Source organism: Myodes glareolus, chromosome 19 (assembly GCF_982192425.1).
Source record: "Myodes glareolus chromosome 19, mMyoGla1.1, whole genome shotgun sequence".
In the NCBI taxonomy this organism is placed as follows: Eukaryota; Metazoa; Chordata; class Mammalia; order Rodentia; family Cricetidae; genus Myodes; species Myodes glareolus.
In genome coordinates, this window is record NC_142044.1 from 46,067,967 (window position 1) to 46,083,194 (window position 15,228).

Consider the following 15,228-nt stretch of genomic DNA (forward strand, 5'->3'; position numbering starts at 1 on the left):
GTGATGATCTCAGTAGAGCAGGGGCTCAGCCGAGGCTTCTGGCTGAAGGCAGAGGTCCAAGAAAAGGGAGTATAATTGACTGTCTCCGCCGTAATGGCTGTAATGCTTACAGCCAGTGTCGCAGAGCCAGGAGGAGCGAGGACCAGGAATGTGCCACTGTCATGCCAAATCTCCTCATTTTCCTACCTGGAATGGGGGTAACCCTCTCCTGGGGTTAACAGTGCAGCCCCCTTCCCAGCATGCTTCAGACACCGGCCCAAGAAACATCTGCCCTCGATGGACATGGGTGACTCACTAAGCACGATGAGAAAGGGCTAGAAGGATGCATCCACTCAGGATGTCCTCACCTTCATTCCCCAGATCCTCTCCTGCAGATACTTCCTAGTGGTCCTGGCTGCCTGAAACCTCCAGAGCCACCACTGCACACGCCAGTCACCTCCAAGTTCCTTGCCAAAGCTCAGGTCTCTGCCTGGAGACGTCAGGCTTCATTCTCTCCAAGCTGGCTTCCCACCGCCTACCCTACCTCACCCTGCAGGAGCCACTTTGGATCTGGACCTCTTCCTGCAGCCTCCCCTTCTCTACCTGCCGCCCCTGACAGCCCTGACCTCATCCACTCCTCCTTCCCCATCCCTGTGCCCTGCCCTCCTGGTCCTAGCGCCATTGCTCACACAGGGACCAGTCATGCTTGTCTCGTCATCGACATTGGGACCCAATTCCACCAGCAGGACACAGCCCAGGTCACCTTTGTCTAGGTTGGTTTGAGGGCCCTGGGACATTCTACCAAAGGATGTCTTTTGGGGGTCCTGTTAACCTCCCTTCTCTCTTTTCTGGAATTGGCCAAACTCATTGTGTGCTACTTGGTGTTCTTCCCACAATGGCTGTCCTTGTTGGCTTTTTATTGCTGTGACTTGGGGGATGAAAAGGTTTATTTCGCTTAGACATCAAATCATGGTCCATCAATGAGGGAAATCAGGGTGGAAACTCTAGGAGCAGAGGCAAGACCCATGGAGGGATGAAGCCCACTGGCTTGCTTCCTCCAGTGTGTACAGCCCGGGACTACCTGTCTAAGGATGCCGTTCTCACTGGACTGGGCCTTCTTACGTTAATCATTAACCAGGAAGATGCCACACAGATTTGTCAACAGGCTAATTGGATAAAGGCATTCTCCCTTTTCCTAGATGACCATATTTTATATCAGGTTGACAAACAAAACAAAAACAAAAACTAACCAGTACAATAGCTGGTTCAACCTGGACATGTAGCCTAAGCACAGTCTAGTGGGCTTTTCCAGCAACTCAGGAGCCTGACGTCAGTGGGTACCGACGACTTTAGGGGCTCAAGGTAGCAACTCTTTCTCTTTTTATACACTTCTCTTCGACTTGTTGCCCTCCCAGCTGGCGGCCTCTCTTTGCAGGATTCTCCAACGTGTCTCCATTTCTGGATGTAAGTTTCCCTCTGTTCTGCGGTAGTAGCCCTAGGTGGCCCTCCTCCAGCAGACTCTGTGGGGCTGTCCCCTCCCCCCACAGGCTGCCCATCCTGGTGCTGTCTCTCCTGGCACTGACCCGTTTTCTACCGTCACACCCCAAAGTGGCAGACAGTGAGGAGCCTTGCCAAATGCCTGTGGGGCTGCAGACAGGGCACTCAACGGCCTGCCTCCTTCCAAGGGCCTCTGATGCTTTCTTCCAGGGAAATGGAGAAGGAGGGGCCTGGAAAGGCGTAGGGACCCACCATCACCTTTTCCTGCCCATCCTCAGCCTGGCCAGGAAGAACCGGAATGCATTCAGTAGAGGAAGAGGTGAAAACACAGAGACAGAGGGACTGGATGAGGGGGCCTAGAGCCCAGGTTAGTCTGTCGTGGGACAGTTTCAAGGTCACTGGAGTCTCTGTGGGTCAGATGTCATCCTGCCCAGTTCCTTAGTTGCTTCTAGGGGAAGTCAGAATAGGAGGTATCAGGAATCAAAACAACCATTAAGAGCCACCAACACAAGAAGCCAGGGGACAGTGGATCATTGTAGAACTAAGGACATCCCATTCCTGTCTCTCATCGTCCTTAGCTATTAGGTGGCCACCTAGGGCGCCGACTGGTAGGGGAACCTCTCTGGATGCTGCACCGCCTGTGCATCTAGGCTGAGAAGGGGCACACTCACCGGGGAAGCTGCCCTGTCTGACCCCCCCTGATTGTGCCCCTGCTTACTCTACTTTAGCATCTCAACTGGGTCTCAAGTTTGTTCCATTGAGCCCCTGAGTTCCCACCCAGTTTCAAGGCTCCTTCCTGCATGCACCGTCTGCAGACACATACCCAGGGCTGGGTGCCTGCCCTGCTGGCTTGGGACCACGGAGAGGCCAGAGGTGGGTCTGTGCCAGGCTGCTGCGGCTGTTCTTGCTGGCTGCGTTGGGGTGATGACAGTAGCTGATGGCTTGGCAAGTGACTCTTGGGAGGTGAGATCCCAGCTGGTGGCCGGGTGGTGGGAACAGCAGGAGGGCCATTTGGGGAGGAGAAAAAAAGCACCGAGGTACTAGACTCCCAGGAGTGACCAAGCAAATCTGGAAGGGTGTGTGCGTGGCCCATGGGGATCCTGTAGAAGGTGTGAATATAGAATTTGGAGCCTACCTGACGGTGAGCCCCGGCTTGTTACCAGGCCTCTCTGAGCCTCAGTTTCCAAACCTGTATATTTGAAACAAGTGCCTTCAAGTCTGTGGGCAAGCCTCTGGAGAAAAGCACCCCCCCAAGGCTCCCCTAGATATGAGAAGCTGTGTAGGAGACACTGAGGTGGGGTCTGGGAGCAAGAGTTTCAGGCCTGGCCTGGGCCCAGCTGCTGTCTACCCAAAGTGGGTCAGCTCCGTATCTTTGTGCCCAGAGGTTGTCAAAAAGTCCTGCCAGCCGAGTGTTCTGGAATTCTGGGCCAGCATTGAGTCTGATCCAGATGAGCCTGAGCAGAGGGAGTTGTAGAATGTTAGACTGTGCTAGGGAACCCTGGCCTTGTCAGAGTGCCAATGGGGACCTTCTCTCCAGGGCCAACCCCATACAGGCTGCCTAGAGTCCTGGGCAGGAATTTTGATGCTGCCCTTGGTTTAATGGGAGAGATTACAGGGACAGATTAGTGATGCCTGCGGTGGGTACCTGGTTTTTTGTTTGTTTCTCTTCCTCTTTCCATTCTTCTTCTCTCTCTTCTTTCCTCCCTCCCTTCTTCCCTCTCCTTCCCAGTTCAGAGATAGGAGAAGGAACCTAGGGCTGAAGGCATGCTGGGCAAACACGGGACACCGCCGCAACCCTGGCCCTGCGCTGGGTTTCTCCGCAGCCCCTGCCTTGGTTCATCCCTCTGGCACAGGAAGAAGCAGAGAGCTGTAAAGCAGGAGACACAGTGGCTCAGGCACTGAGTGTTGAGGGTACCAGGTTCCTGGGAGTAACAGGGACTGGGGAAGGGTGTGCGTGGCCCATGGGGAGTCCATAGAAGGACTTGGAGGCTACTCCCCAAGGTGTAGGAGGAGGATAGCCTTGGGTAAGTGTGTCCTCTGCACACAGGAGATAAGTGAGGAGGATTCAAGGCATGCCATGGAGACAGGACCAGCTCAGGAACTGCTCTGTGTGGGCTGAACAGGAAGACTGGTGCACTAGGTAACATGGGTAATGGAGTGTCTCATCCGTGTGGCACACAAACCCCATTTCTTTTCCCTCAGCTTCCCACAGAACCACCTCAGCAGGGAAGTACGATGTGGTGTGGGAGGTTATGAGGTTCTCCATGTACTCCATGTAACCCTATCGCTCAACCCTCATTCACGGGTCCCATCTGTAAGCTTGGGACCATCTGTGAGAATTAGGGATGCTATCAAGGTTTTTGAGGAAACACAGTTTAGCTCTGTCCCTTTGAATTCCTCAGGGCTCATTTGTTCCTCCCTCTCACCTGGGGACGGAAGGCTCCTACCCTACACTTCTTTCTCTAATAGTGCCTCAGTTTCTCTTGTTTGTGTGGTAGGGGCTGGCGTGTAAGAGCCATCTCCCCCTCCTCCATTTCTAAAGATTCAGATCCAAACCTGTTGCCAGAAGACATTCAAACTAGAGTGTGAATGTCTGCTACATGCCAGCCTGACACCCCCTCCACCACCACCAAGGGCTGCTCTTGGTCTTAGCCAGTTACGGGTCGACAGTGGATATCATCTCTCACTGGAGAAGACACAGGCAAAAGCATGGCCAGGCTGTGGGGTAGCAGGAGGAGCCTGGGAATGAACAGGCTCAGGAAGGTCCGGGAACAGCACTTCAGCCTGGGAGTGGGTATGGGCACTGGGGAGGAGTCCGAGGCAGGTAGTCCTGCAGGAGCGCAGAGGCGGAGGCCTCCTTTCCCAAGAAGGGAACCTGCAGCTCAGCCAGCCTTCTCTAGCCTCTCCTAGCTCTCTGCTTCTTGTCCCAGCGTAACTGAGCCTCCTCTAATCAGCTTTTCCTTTTCCCTTTCTCATTCTGGGTCAGTGACTGCCCAGTAGATCCTGTATCACAGTTCAGACACCTCCAAAAGTAAGGTGCTTGCTGCGGGATGGGGCTGTAAGCATCTTGGGAAGTTTCAAACTCACTAATTAGCTGCCGGGTGGAGGGAATGGAGCTAGGTGTCCTACAGGAACTAGTACAGGGCTACAGCATCAGGAAGGACTGGGCAGGCCCTGCAGGCTCTCTGGGGGCCCTCCCTGTTTTGTGACTGTGGGAGACAGAGAGCTTGGGGCAGCTTCGAATCCCTGTCTAGCATAGTTGGCACAGCCTATGAGGCAATCCTCGTATTACAGGTGAGGCAACAGGCTGAGTGCCTGGCTCAGGACCCAGAGGCAGGCCCGAGCCTGTCTGACACCTCGAGTAGGGTTGTCTCCAGCTGGTTACATTGGCTCCCCCAGAAGGGTAGTGGGAAGGGATTTCTGGCAGGAGAGGGTGAGGCAGGGCTGTGTGGCACGGGGACTGGCTCCAGGGTATTGCTGGTGGCTGGCACTGCTGGATGCCAAGCCTGCCCAGATGCCCTCTTGGCTCCTAATCCCACTCAAGTCTCACAGGATCAGGCAGAGTTAATCAACCTCCTAGAGGCTCAAGAGGGTTTTCTGACCTAAATTATTTACCTTTCATATAAGATTTAGTCTCGAACACAATGGGTGATACCGAGGACCTAAGTGTGTGTGTGTGTGTGTGTGTGTGTATGCACATGTGTGGTATGTGATGTGTATCCTCACTACTGAATAGGAAACAGGTAGACAGATGAACAGGAGCCAAAGGATGACCAGGAGGAACCCCCCTCCCACCCAGAGCTGTGACCCAAGGACAAAGATGCTGAACACTGAGCACCTCAGGTCTGACCACTTGATCCTTGCCTTCTTGAGAAGTCAGTCCTCTCACCTGCTCCACCATTGACTCAGCACGGAGCGGAGGACAGTAGTGACCAGAGCTGGGCCACTGGGCCACAGGTTGCCAAAAAGTCCTTCCCCCTGGCTTAGCATCTTCTTTCAGAAAGAGAGAAAATATCATTTTCTCCTAAGAGTCAATGGGATCACATGAGGTGCAGCAGCCATGTGTGACTGGGGACACCTGGTTCTAGTGCTGGAACCTAGAAGCATTCACAGCCCTCTCCCAGAGCAGCCCAGGCTCACTGGACGTACCCCTCGTGTATTTTGTCTGGAAAGACTGACTCAAGAGCTGCCCCACCCAGGATGACTCCAGCGCCACCATCAGCCCTGCTAGATCTCTCTCTCTACACCCCTTTCTTGTCCATGGCATGGAGCACTCTGCAACTCCTTTGTCCTCACAGTGCTTCCCAGCCTGTGTCCCTCATTGATCAACATGGCATAGCAGTCATTAGTGTCCAAGTTTACACCATCTAGGGTTTGTTGTTCAATGGCAGCATGCTGTCACTGTCCCTCCAGTTCTGTGTCTTTGCCAGGCCCGAGGTGGTGACTATATGGTTGATCACGAGTCCTGGCCTGTTCCGTGGTGCTTCATTTTTTGGAAATGGCCACTGAGGCCTCCGGAGTTGACATGCGGTAGGGGCTTGCCCGGCTTCACAGCTTATAGTTTCCTATTGGTTTCCAGGAGGTGTGTGTGTGTGTGTGCGTGTGCGTGTGCGTGTGCGTGTGTGTGTGTGTGTGTGTGTGTTGGACAGATCAGAGAAGCCTTTGGGGTGGGGCTGGAACTGGCCAGGACCCTGGACAGCTCAGCTGAACTCCACAGAGCTTGCCTGGGATGGTGGGGGCTTTAAAAGTGATGGAAGATGTTGCCTGGCAGCTGACTGGGGGCAGAGGGAGCAGAAGGGACAAAGGAAGATAACTGTAGTATGAAGGTTGGCTTCACACCCCAGCTTTATACTAGCTGGACGGGTTTGAAACCTTTGGAGCATCCCCCTGTCCCATATCTTTTAATTCATTAGCTGAAGTCTCCTCCCCTTTGTGGGGAGGCTGCCCCTTGCTGGAATCTATGCTAGAGTGTTGCAACAATAAGACAGCAAGGAGACAGCTGGGAAGGTTCCCTAACAGCAACGAAGGACTCCGACATCACTGAGGGGCTGAGGACAGGAGTACCGACGTGCAAATCTGCCCACCAGGGACTTGCAAATGGCAACTCAGAGGGTACCACTGGCCAGGACCTGTCTCCTTGGGAGCTATTAGATGTGGCATCTCAGTCCCTGTAGATGACAGGGGTGGCCTCCCTGCTCAGAAACACCTACATCTGATTCCCACTCAGCTTTTCGTGGGTCACAATACTATGGTATTGCAGGGGCTCCAGTGGCCTGATGGAATCCTATATTTGTTTATTTGTGTGTGTGTGTGTGTGTGTGTGCGCGCGCGCGCGCGTGCACGCGTGCATATGAGCAGGATCCATTGCTAGGGTATGGAGGAAGATCTGAGGTGAGACCCATGCCATCGAAGCGACCGTTTTCTGAGGCGGTGTCAGGATCCAGACAGACCTAGGCTAGCAGGGGGAGACTGATGTTTAAGCTGGCAGAGCATCTACCTTCTTTTCCTCTTCCTGGGTCTCCAGCACACAGTAGGTACCCAGGAAATGCTTCCCGTCAGAATGAGCCTTGCTGGCTGATTCAGCAGTGAGGATCGGGTGGTGTTTCTGTCAGTCTCCATGAACAAGACCACTGTGTTAGTAAATTTTCCCTTACACAGAATGTCTGCTGTCTGCCCAGATGGGCTGTTCATTTAGGAGCGGGTCTGTCCTGCCCACCCCACACGCCTCATTCCCTCATCTTCTAGAGCCATTCACTGATGTTTAGTGGGCTACAGATCCTGTAGATACTGCATCGGGTTCTGTGGCCTGATCTTTGGGGTACTGGCTGGACCAGGAGAGGAGTAGGGGATCATCTAAGGCAGAGTGTGTTCAAGCTCAGTGCCTCGGTCTGGGTGGTACAGGTGATGACAGATCTTTGGTGGCAAGCTCAAACTTGGTTCCAAACAGCATGCTGAGTGTCAGGCATACAGTGGATGCTCAATAGGTGCACAGTAAGAGATGGTATTCTGGGAGCTGAGCTCTTGCAGCATCCAGACTTGGAGGACAAGACACAAGAATGTCCAGTATCTCTGCTCTTGCCCCCTAAAGGCCATGCCCAGCTGCAGTCTTGTTCTTGGCAGGCAGCAGACACTCTGCTGATATCCTGAGTCCCAACCTTCTCTCCCACACAGGCAGAGCAGTTTTCAAATGCACAGCGTGGTGTTGCAGTCCTAGGACAGGGGCTCCAGGGTGAGTTCTTCGGAGGGTAGGAGAGAGATGTGGCGACCCACTGGGAGATCCTCTGTAGCAGTTCCTCCACTCTAGCCTTTACACAGGCCCACTCCCTGCCCGGATACCAGAGTGAGCTCTACTCAAAAATGCAAGCTTGGGCAAGGCAAAGCCCTGGCCATTACCTTCAATGACTCGTGAAGAACTCCGCAGCTTAGCAAAGGGTCCAAGAACCTCATCCTCCTTGGTCTATCTTCTCACTCCACAGAGCCTCACCATGCCACCCTGGCCTGCACCAGCCTCTGCCTAGAAGGCTGTTCCACCCTGGGCATGCTCTCCCACTCAGGAGGCTAAAGCCTCTCCTTTCATGTGTCTCCTTCTGCCTCTCTCATAAGACTAGACTCTTTTTCAGAGCAGCCCCAGGCCTCACGAGCTCCCAGAGGTGTCCTTGGGGTCTGACACCTAACCATCTGAGATGAGGAAGCAGGACACACAGACATTGGTTAAAGGGTATCTGATAAGCCTCTTGTCTAACTTCCATTATGGGGGGCAGCCCAGGCCAGACTGGCTCCTGTTTCCTGACCACACTAGGCCCTGTGGACGCCCCCTCTCCACCCTGGTCAGGGGGTCCTCAGTCTTTCAAACTTCCTGTCTTGTCTCTTTGCCTCTGCCTCCCGGGGCAGGACCTCCCTGAGACCAAGAGCTGGGTGCTCTGCCTCCCTGACTAGCTTACTTGCTGGCTCTGGGTTTCTGAGTGAGGCCACTGCGGCCACCCAGAAGGCCAGGGGTGAGAGACTAGGAGACAGAAGGGACTCCAGCTAGAAGACCCAGGCCTGATCCAGTGTGTGTGTGTGGTTGGGGGGGTGCGGGGGTCTGCGTCTCTCCAGGGACAAGCACCCCGATGTTCCCAGGTTGGGGTCCTGGCCACGGAGCAGGTGCCCGGGCACCAGAAAGGAGCCACGCACGCCCCTGCACGCGGTGCCTAGCGCGGCGCGCGGCTCCGGAGGTGAGGGCGCCCCGCCCCGCTCCCCTCTCCCGGCGCTCGGCGGCCGGGGTTGGGGGCTGCGTGGCGAGGGCGCGGGGCGGCCCCTGAGCGGCGGGATGCGGGCTCCGGGCCCAGGAGGGCGCCGAGGCCCCAGGCGCGGCCGGGGCGGCCGGGACCCGGGCGGGAGGGCGCACGGGGCCGGGGCCCGAGGCCGCGATCGCGCTCCTGCGGGGCCCGTGCGCGCGGGCGGAGCGGCGCGGCGGCGCGCGGGGCCGGGGCGGCGCGGAGCCGGGCGGGGGAGGGGGCGCGGGGAGCCCCCCGCCCCGCGAAGGAGGAGTCTGGCTCCCACTCGCAGCCTCGGCCGCGCGGCGCAGAGGCCCCCGCCCCTGCGCGCCGCCCTCGCGGGAGCCGGGCCCCCGCCGCCCTCCGTGCGCGCTGCTGCTCGCGGCCGCCGAAGAGGAGCCCGGGGCCAGGTAGGACCCGGCCAGGCCGGGAGTGCGCACGGGCCGGGTGCGGGCGGCGGGCCGGAGGGGGCGCGGCCGGGACCCCTTCCCTGCACCCGGGCGGCCCGTGGCGCCCTCAAAGTTACTTTGGCCGCCTCTGCCTTGCCCGGGGCGCGCGGCCCGGGTCGGCTACCGCCGCTGCGCAGTCCGCGGGGCGGGTGCTGGCGGGAGGGGGCTTGGCCGGGCCGTGCGGTCAGCGAAACTTTTCCCAGGCTGGCCGGCTGCCGCTGGCTGCTGTTGGAGTAACCCGTGGAAGGAGAGGGCTGGTGGGGTGCAAGTGTTGATGAGGATGATAACAATAGCCACCCCCTGTTGCGGAGAGCCTACTGTGTGCAGCCAGCCTCTCCTGACACTTGGAGGAGGAGGGTGAGGAGGGGGACGGATGCTGGTCAAGTGGCTACTTTTGCTGGGTATTGGTGGGAACTTCACTAACACTCATCTCTCGTCGATCCATCCATCTATCCATCCGTCATTCTTCCTTCACTCATTCAACATACTTACTGCTTTCTGCTGTGCCCCCTCAGGGGCTTCAGTGACTAAACCAGACAGCACCCAGTCCTCCAGGACAGAATTCCATGGACTGCCCGAACTGAAAGCCATTTTACCTCTTGTGTGTTTATTTTGGGAGGGCTCAGGCAGGGGCAAAGGAGAACTGTGGAGTGAAAGAGCCTGGGAGACCAGCCTTAGGGATTGGAGACCCACCATCTTCCATCCCCTCCTAACCTTCTGGGTCTAGGCTCTGTGGTTCCTTGAGGTCAGGGCTTACCACACTGGAACTGGTTGCCATCCTTATCCAGCTGACCTGGCAGATCTGTTTCCTCCTTGCTGTTGGACTCTCCACTCTCCCCCGGCATCTTTCCTGAAGTGCATTCCCCCCACCCCTCCCCATTTCCACTTCTTCCCCTGAATGGCTAGGAGGAGAATGAACTGTTAACAATTATAAAATTAAACTCGGGGAACAAAAGTGAGGCACCGTTGAATGGTTGGGCTGCTTACCGGGTATGAATGGTGGTGGCAGACTTGCTAGCAGGGATCAGCTACATTGGTGGGATGTTGGGGGGACCACTCAGGCACTGACCATGTTAACACCCCAACTGGTCTTGGCCAAAAGAAAATTAAGATAACTTCACTAGTATTTGACGCATGACTTAAAAAATGTCTTGGGGGAGGCTGGACAGGTTTTGGGGGTGACTGCTCCATCTCAGCTAGAAGCCAAGGCATTAGGAGACCATCTGCGGAGGGTACCGAGGCAGGGGAGAACACCAGGCTTTGGAGCCGGTGGTGATAGGGAGGAGTCTGGAGCAAGGCGCATCTGCAGGGGACTGCTCTGTGGGAGCATGCATACTAATCCATGCACCACCCGTCTCCCTGCAAATTGGCTTTCCAAGTGGCAGCCCCCCACCCCTTGTAAAAATCTGCTTTTGCGGATTTCAGTGAAATGGTTGCATCTCTTCCAGTTTCCCCGGGAGCTGGAACAGTGTTAATTGGCTGATGGCCGCTCAAAAGACAAGATACTTTAGTCTTGAACGTCTAATTGTGTGCTTGGAAATGGTTGTGAGTAGGGCTGCCTCCTGATGTACTCCTAAGCTTGAGGACTTTGTGAAGACCTGGAGTGAATTAGACGAGGGTAGGTCCTGGGTAAGATGCGTGGGATGAGGTGTCTGAGCTGTGAGCACCGTGTGTTGTGCCTAGAACCGTCCATCCTCACCCAGGCCGATGCCCTGAATTTAGGGACCACTGGACCAGGTCTGGGCTTAGACAGAAGATGGCAGTAATTGGGGGTATTTCTGGCAGGGCCAAGGTTATATCAGGAAGACACAGTGAGACCCATGGAACCACACTCAAGCAAAGCCATGTTGTCAGAATGCCCAGTCTACCCATGGGGCTGCAAAGTCCTCATCCATCCAAAGTGAGTTCATTAATTCTCTCTTGAACTTGCTGCCTGCCCACAGGCACCAGCGGCTGTCTGTCTGTTCATCAGTCGCAGGACCCAGCTCTCTCCACTGTCTGAGGAATTCAGGACCAAGGGTGGATTTCACTGAGGGAGGACAGGATGGGAGGGGGCGAGACCAGCATACCCTGCAGGTTCTGGGCCTATGGAAAGAAGGAAACCGTTGCCGAAGTGTAGTGAGCTTTTAATCTTTTCGAATGCCTTTCCCTCTTCTAATCTTGGCCCGTGAGTGAGCATGAATAGTGGGGCAGAGGAAATGAATGGGCCAGGCAAGACTTCCAGCAAGTAAATATGACACACAGAAAAACATGCAATTAGTGGAGGTTAGTGAGTGCCTTTCAAGTCTTCAGAGCTGCAGTTGAGGGTGGAGTTTCTCCCTTATCCCGGAACTGTCTGTCAGAATCCTTGAAGTGATAACATGACATGTCTCTCCCATTAACCCTCCCTTGCCAGAACAAAAAAGGGTCCTTGCCTGTGGCCGCCCTTCAGCGTGCTCCTGTTCCTGGAGTCCTTTCCATTCAACCTTTGTCTGTACCTCAGAAGAGAAGGGGCCTGGGGCCCTGGCTCTTTGGGGACCGAGGCCTGGAAATAGGTTCTCAGACATGTCCTGATCCACAGGGCAAAGCTGCTGGCCCCTTAGGTGAGAGGCAGGCTCATGGAGTCTCCTTTCTGCTCCAATGCCATGCCCTCTGTGACGAGATACATCTGACACCCAGGGTCTGGGGAGAAAGGCCAGCAAAGGTGGCACTTTTTGAAGCAAGGATTGTTGAGCATGGGCTGTGCTGGGTGTGGTGAAAGCCATCCACCGCAGCCTAGTGCCTGTCGTGTGGCTGTCCCTGTCTCACAGCGTGGCCCTGCTAGCATTGTCCAGAGACTGCCAGTGATATTGTTCAGGTTGGGTTTGAAGAGGGGACCAAAGAGTGAAAAGCCAAAGCAAGTCCCAGGGAAATAGAGAAAAATAAATCATTAGAAAACAAGCCCCTCTTTGGAGGTGGTCCGGGGCAGAGGCATTGGAGTGGCATGGGGCAGAGGCATTGGAGGTGGCACAGGGCAGAGGCATTGGAGGTGGCCTGGGGCAGAGGCATTGGAGGTGGCACAGGGCAGAGGCATTGGAGGTGGCACAGGGCAGAGGCGTTGGAGGTGGCACGGGGCAGAGGCATTGGAGGTGGCCTGGGGCAGAGGCATTGGAGGTGGCACAGGGCAGAGGCATTGGAGGTGGCACAGGGCAGAGGCGTTGGAGGTGGCACGGGGCAGAGGCATTCCTGGGTTCGTCCAGCCCACTATGGCACTCTTGATGACCCGGCTGTCCAGTATTGCTGCCGACACAAATGGTTTCCTTTATTTCATCTTCTCGCCCCAATGAAAGAAGGCTTAGTTGTGTTTGGGGGCAGTTCAAATTTCATCCAAAATCCCCTGAGACTTAGTACACCAAGATCATGTGTGTTAGTTTATAACTCAGGTAGTGAGTGGAGGTGGTGGTGGGTTTCTCTTCCGTGAACTCGGCCAGTCCGTTGTCAGAAACTAGTCATTCATTACATATAGAAGCAGCTTCTCCCCCTCCTCCTTTCTTCTTCATTTTTTTTTAAAAAATCTCCTTTCTGGTGGATTGTGTTCTCCTGCCGCCAGACCCTTGTAGCTTCTAACTCATACCACCTGATGGACACCTGCCTATTGCAGCCTTCCCGTTCCCGTTCCCGTTTCCGCAGCCTCCTTTGGAGAGGCCTTGAGGCTGTGCATCGATGTGCTCGGAGGGGCTTCCGGCACCATTGTGCTCATTCCATTGCTTTGAGGAGAAAATGATGTCTCCTTCCCATCTCCGACAGGCGCATCACGTCCCTTCCCCTCCATTTCCTCTTGCAGTTTCTGTACCAAGCTGCAGCCGCAAAGCTGCATAGTACACGCACCGACTCCTTGAGAAATGCAAGCCCTTCCCGCGTGGCGCCTGCTCCATCCTTTGTAACAAAGTGCTTCTGGACTCTGGGCATCTGCGGAAAAGGCCAGTGTGCCCTCCCCCACCACACCTGCATTTGTCGGGGTAGGAAGTGGAGAATGGGGTTTGGCTTTTGGAGGTTTGTCATTTGGGCATGTTAGTTAATTGATCACACTTTAGAAGTTTAATCCTTAATTGCAAATTCCTGAATGAGAACACACACAAAAAAATTAGACCCGAGCTTGTCTCTGAAACAGCTCCCTCCTCGCCCCCTCCTCGAGACTCCAGCGTGGAACCCTGACAGTGCTGACATGGTTATCCTTCAGGGGCATCTGTCAAATCCATTTCTGCAAGAGCCTCCAAGACACACTTACTTTCTTTGCAAATCGGATTTGCACGGAAAGCCACCAAGACCCCCATGCCTCAACCCCACCCCAGCCCCAGATGTCCCCAACACCCTCAAAAACCGAGTATGAGCTGGCATGTGTGTGGTGATGAGACACAGTGCTGACTTTCACACACTTGACCCCTGTTTCCTTTGCGTGTGTGTGTGTGTGTGTGTGTGTGTGAGTTCATGTCTGTGCGTGTGTCGGAACCACATCAGAGCAGCCTCCACTGCAACTTTGCAGATGCCCAGGCCTCCAGAGTTCTGTTCTGAAAACTGACAGACACCACTGTGTGGAGGGAGAGATAGAATGGGTCCTCTCGCGGCCATCTGCATGGCTGGGGATCCGCTAGATGATGTGGCGGTCTCCAGAACTGCCATCGCTTTTGGGAGGCCGTGCTGGCTTGTAGGCGTCCTTTTCTCCCTGCTTGGGCTGTGTGGCATCCGCCCATCTCAGGTCCCCTTCTGTGCGGTGGGAATCGAAACTGATCAGGATTCGGGGATGAATCCACCGAATCTGTGTCCCCAGTCCAGGGGATAAGTGGGTAGCTATTTGTGGCCGCCGGGACACGATTTGGTAAGTAGCGCTCGTGACGCTTCTGAAATAAAAGTACAGAATTGGAAAAGGAAGTGTCTCTGGCTTGGGGGAGGGGCGGCTGAGGAATCAGAAAGGGATATTTAACAACATGGACCCAGCTAAAAGGTTTTTAAGTGGTAAATGCTGTAAGAAGTCACTTGTGGTTGATCCTCGCTGGGGCTCAGGGTCTCCTTTTCACTCCGTGCCTGGAGCTCCGCATCCACTCAGCTCCCCGGCGCGTTCCGCCAGGTCATAGATGCCAGTTGCCCGCCAAAGTTTCTCATCAGTGGAGACCTACAGTGGATACAGAAGAAGGCCAGACCCGGCCCCGTGATAGAAGGAAGGGGTCTCGTGAAGCTGGGTCTGATACCCCGCCCCCCCCGCCCAACCCTTTCACAGCGGCAGAGCTGTTTCTTTCCCTGGTCTTTGAGTACTTATCTGTGTTTTATTATTTTAGTTTGATGTCTTCTATGAGGGTTTCCGTTCAGCACTAGTCAGCTGTGTGTTTTTATGCCGAGACAAAATAAGGAAAGAAAATGCGGCTGAAAGTGTTTTTTGAGCGTGCGTGCAGATTACGGCTTGGAAAAGAATCCTCCGCAAACTGCCGTGCCTTTGTACTTCAAAATGTAAAAGATATTTATTACATTTTCAAATTTGTGTGTGTGTGTGTGTGTGTGTGTGTGTGTGTGTTGTGTCACAGACACGTGGAGGTCAGAGGACCGTCTGTTGGAGATTGGGGGGGTGGAGCACAGGCGCTCAGGCTTGACTGCAGGTGCCTTTACTGGCTGAGTTATCATTTCAGCCTCCTCAGGACTTTTCTGGTTAGTGTTATCCCCTGGTTTTGGCCTGTGGGGACCACACAGGGCATGTTAGTGTTTGTTAGAATTTGCCACATTCTACCGAAAGCCTGCATAAGCAGTGTCTCCCAGAGCTGGCTCCGGCTAGCTTTGCTCTGAGCCAGAACCCGGTGTGATCATCCGCACACTGGGCTGGGTGGTGAGAGCAGCTGGGGTGCTCAGTTGACCTCACAGTCGAGGTGTGGACAGAGCAATCAGGGGAACCGAGGCTTGGGATTCTGGTCGCTGCAGCAGCCGGGATGGCTGGTGTTTTCTTGCGCAGTCGTGGATGGTTGCCTGAGTTCTAGACTTTGCTTCGGTTTTTGTGGAAGGTGTACTAGGGAGAGACAAGTCAGTGGCTTTTTGAAGTGATCGCC

At 55.1% G+C, this 15,228-nt stretch overlaps 1 protein-coding gene across 2 annotated transcripts in view; it reads left to right on the forward strand.

Moving 5' to 3' along the window:
• Nucleotides 1-9,052: 9,052 nt before the first annotated feature.
• The window catches only part of Mpped1 (metallophosphoesterase domain containing 1), a 76,866-nt gene continuing 70,690 nt past the window's right edge, over nt 9,053-15,228 (forward strand). Inside the window, exon 1 of one of the 2 annotated variants that reach the window (XM_087899131.1) lies at nt 9,053-9,142. The gene's annotated coding sequence lies outside the window, so the exon portion shown is untranslated. Of the gene's footprint in view, nt 9,143-13,791; nt 14,016-15,228 lie in introns of those variants that run through there. The other variant, XM_087899130.1, reaches the window with a different exon arrangement.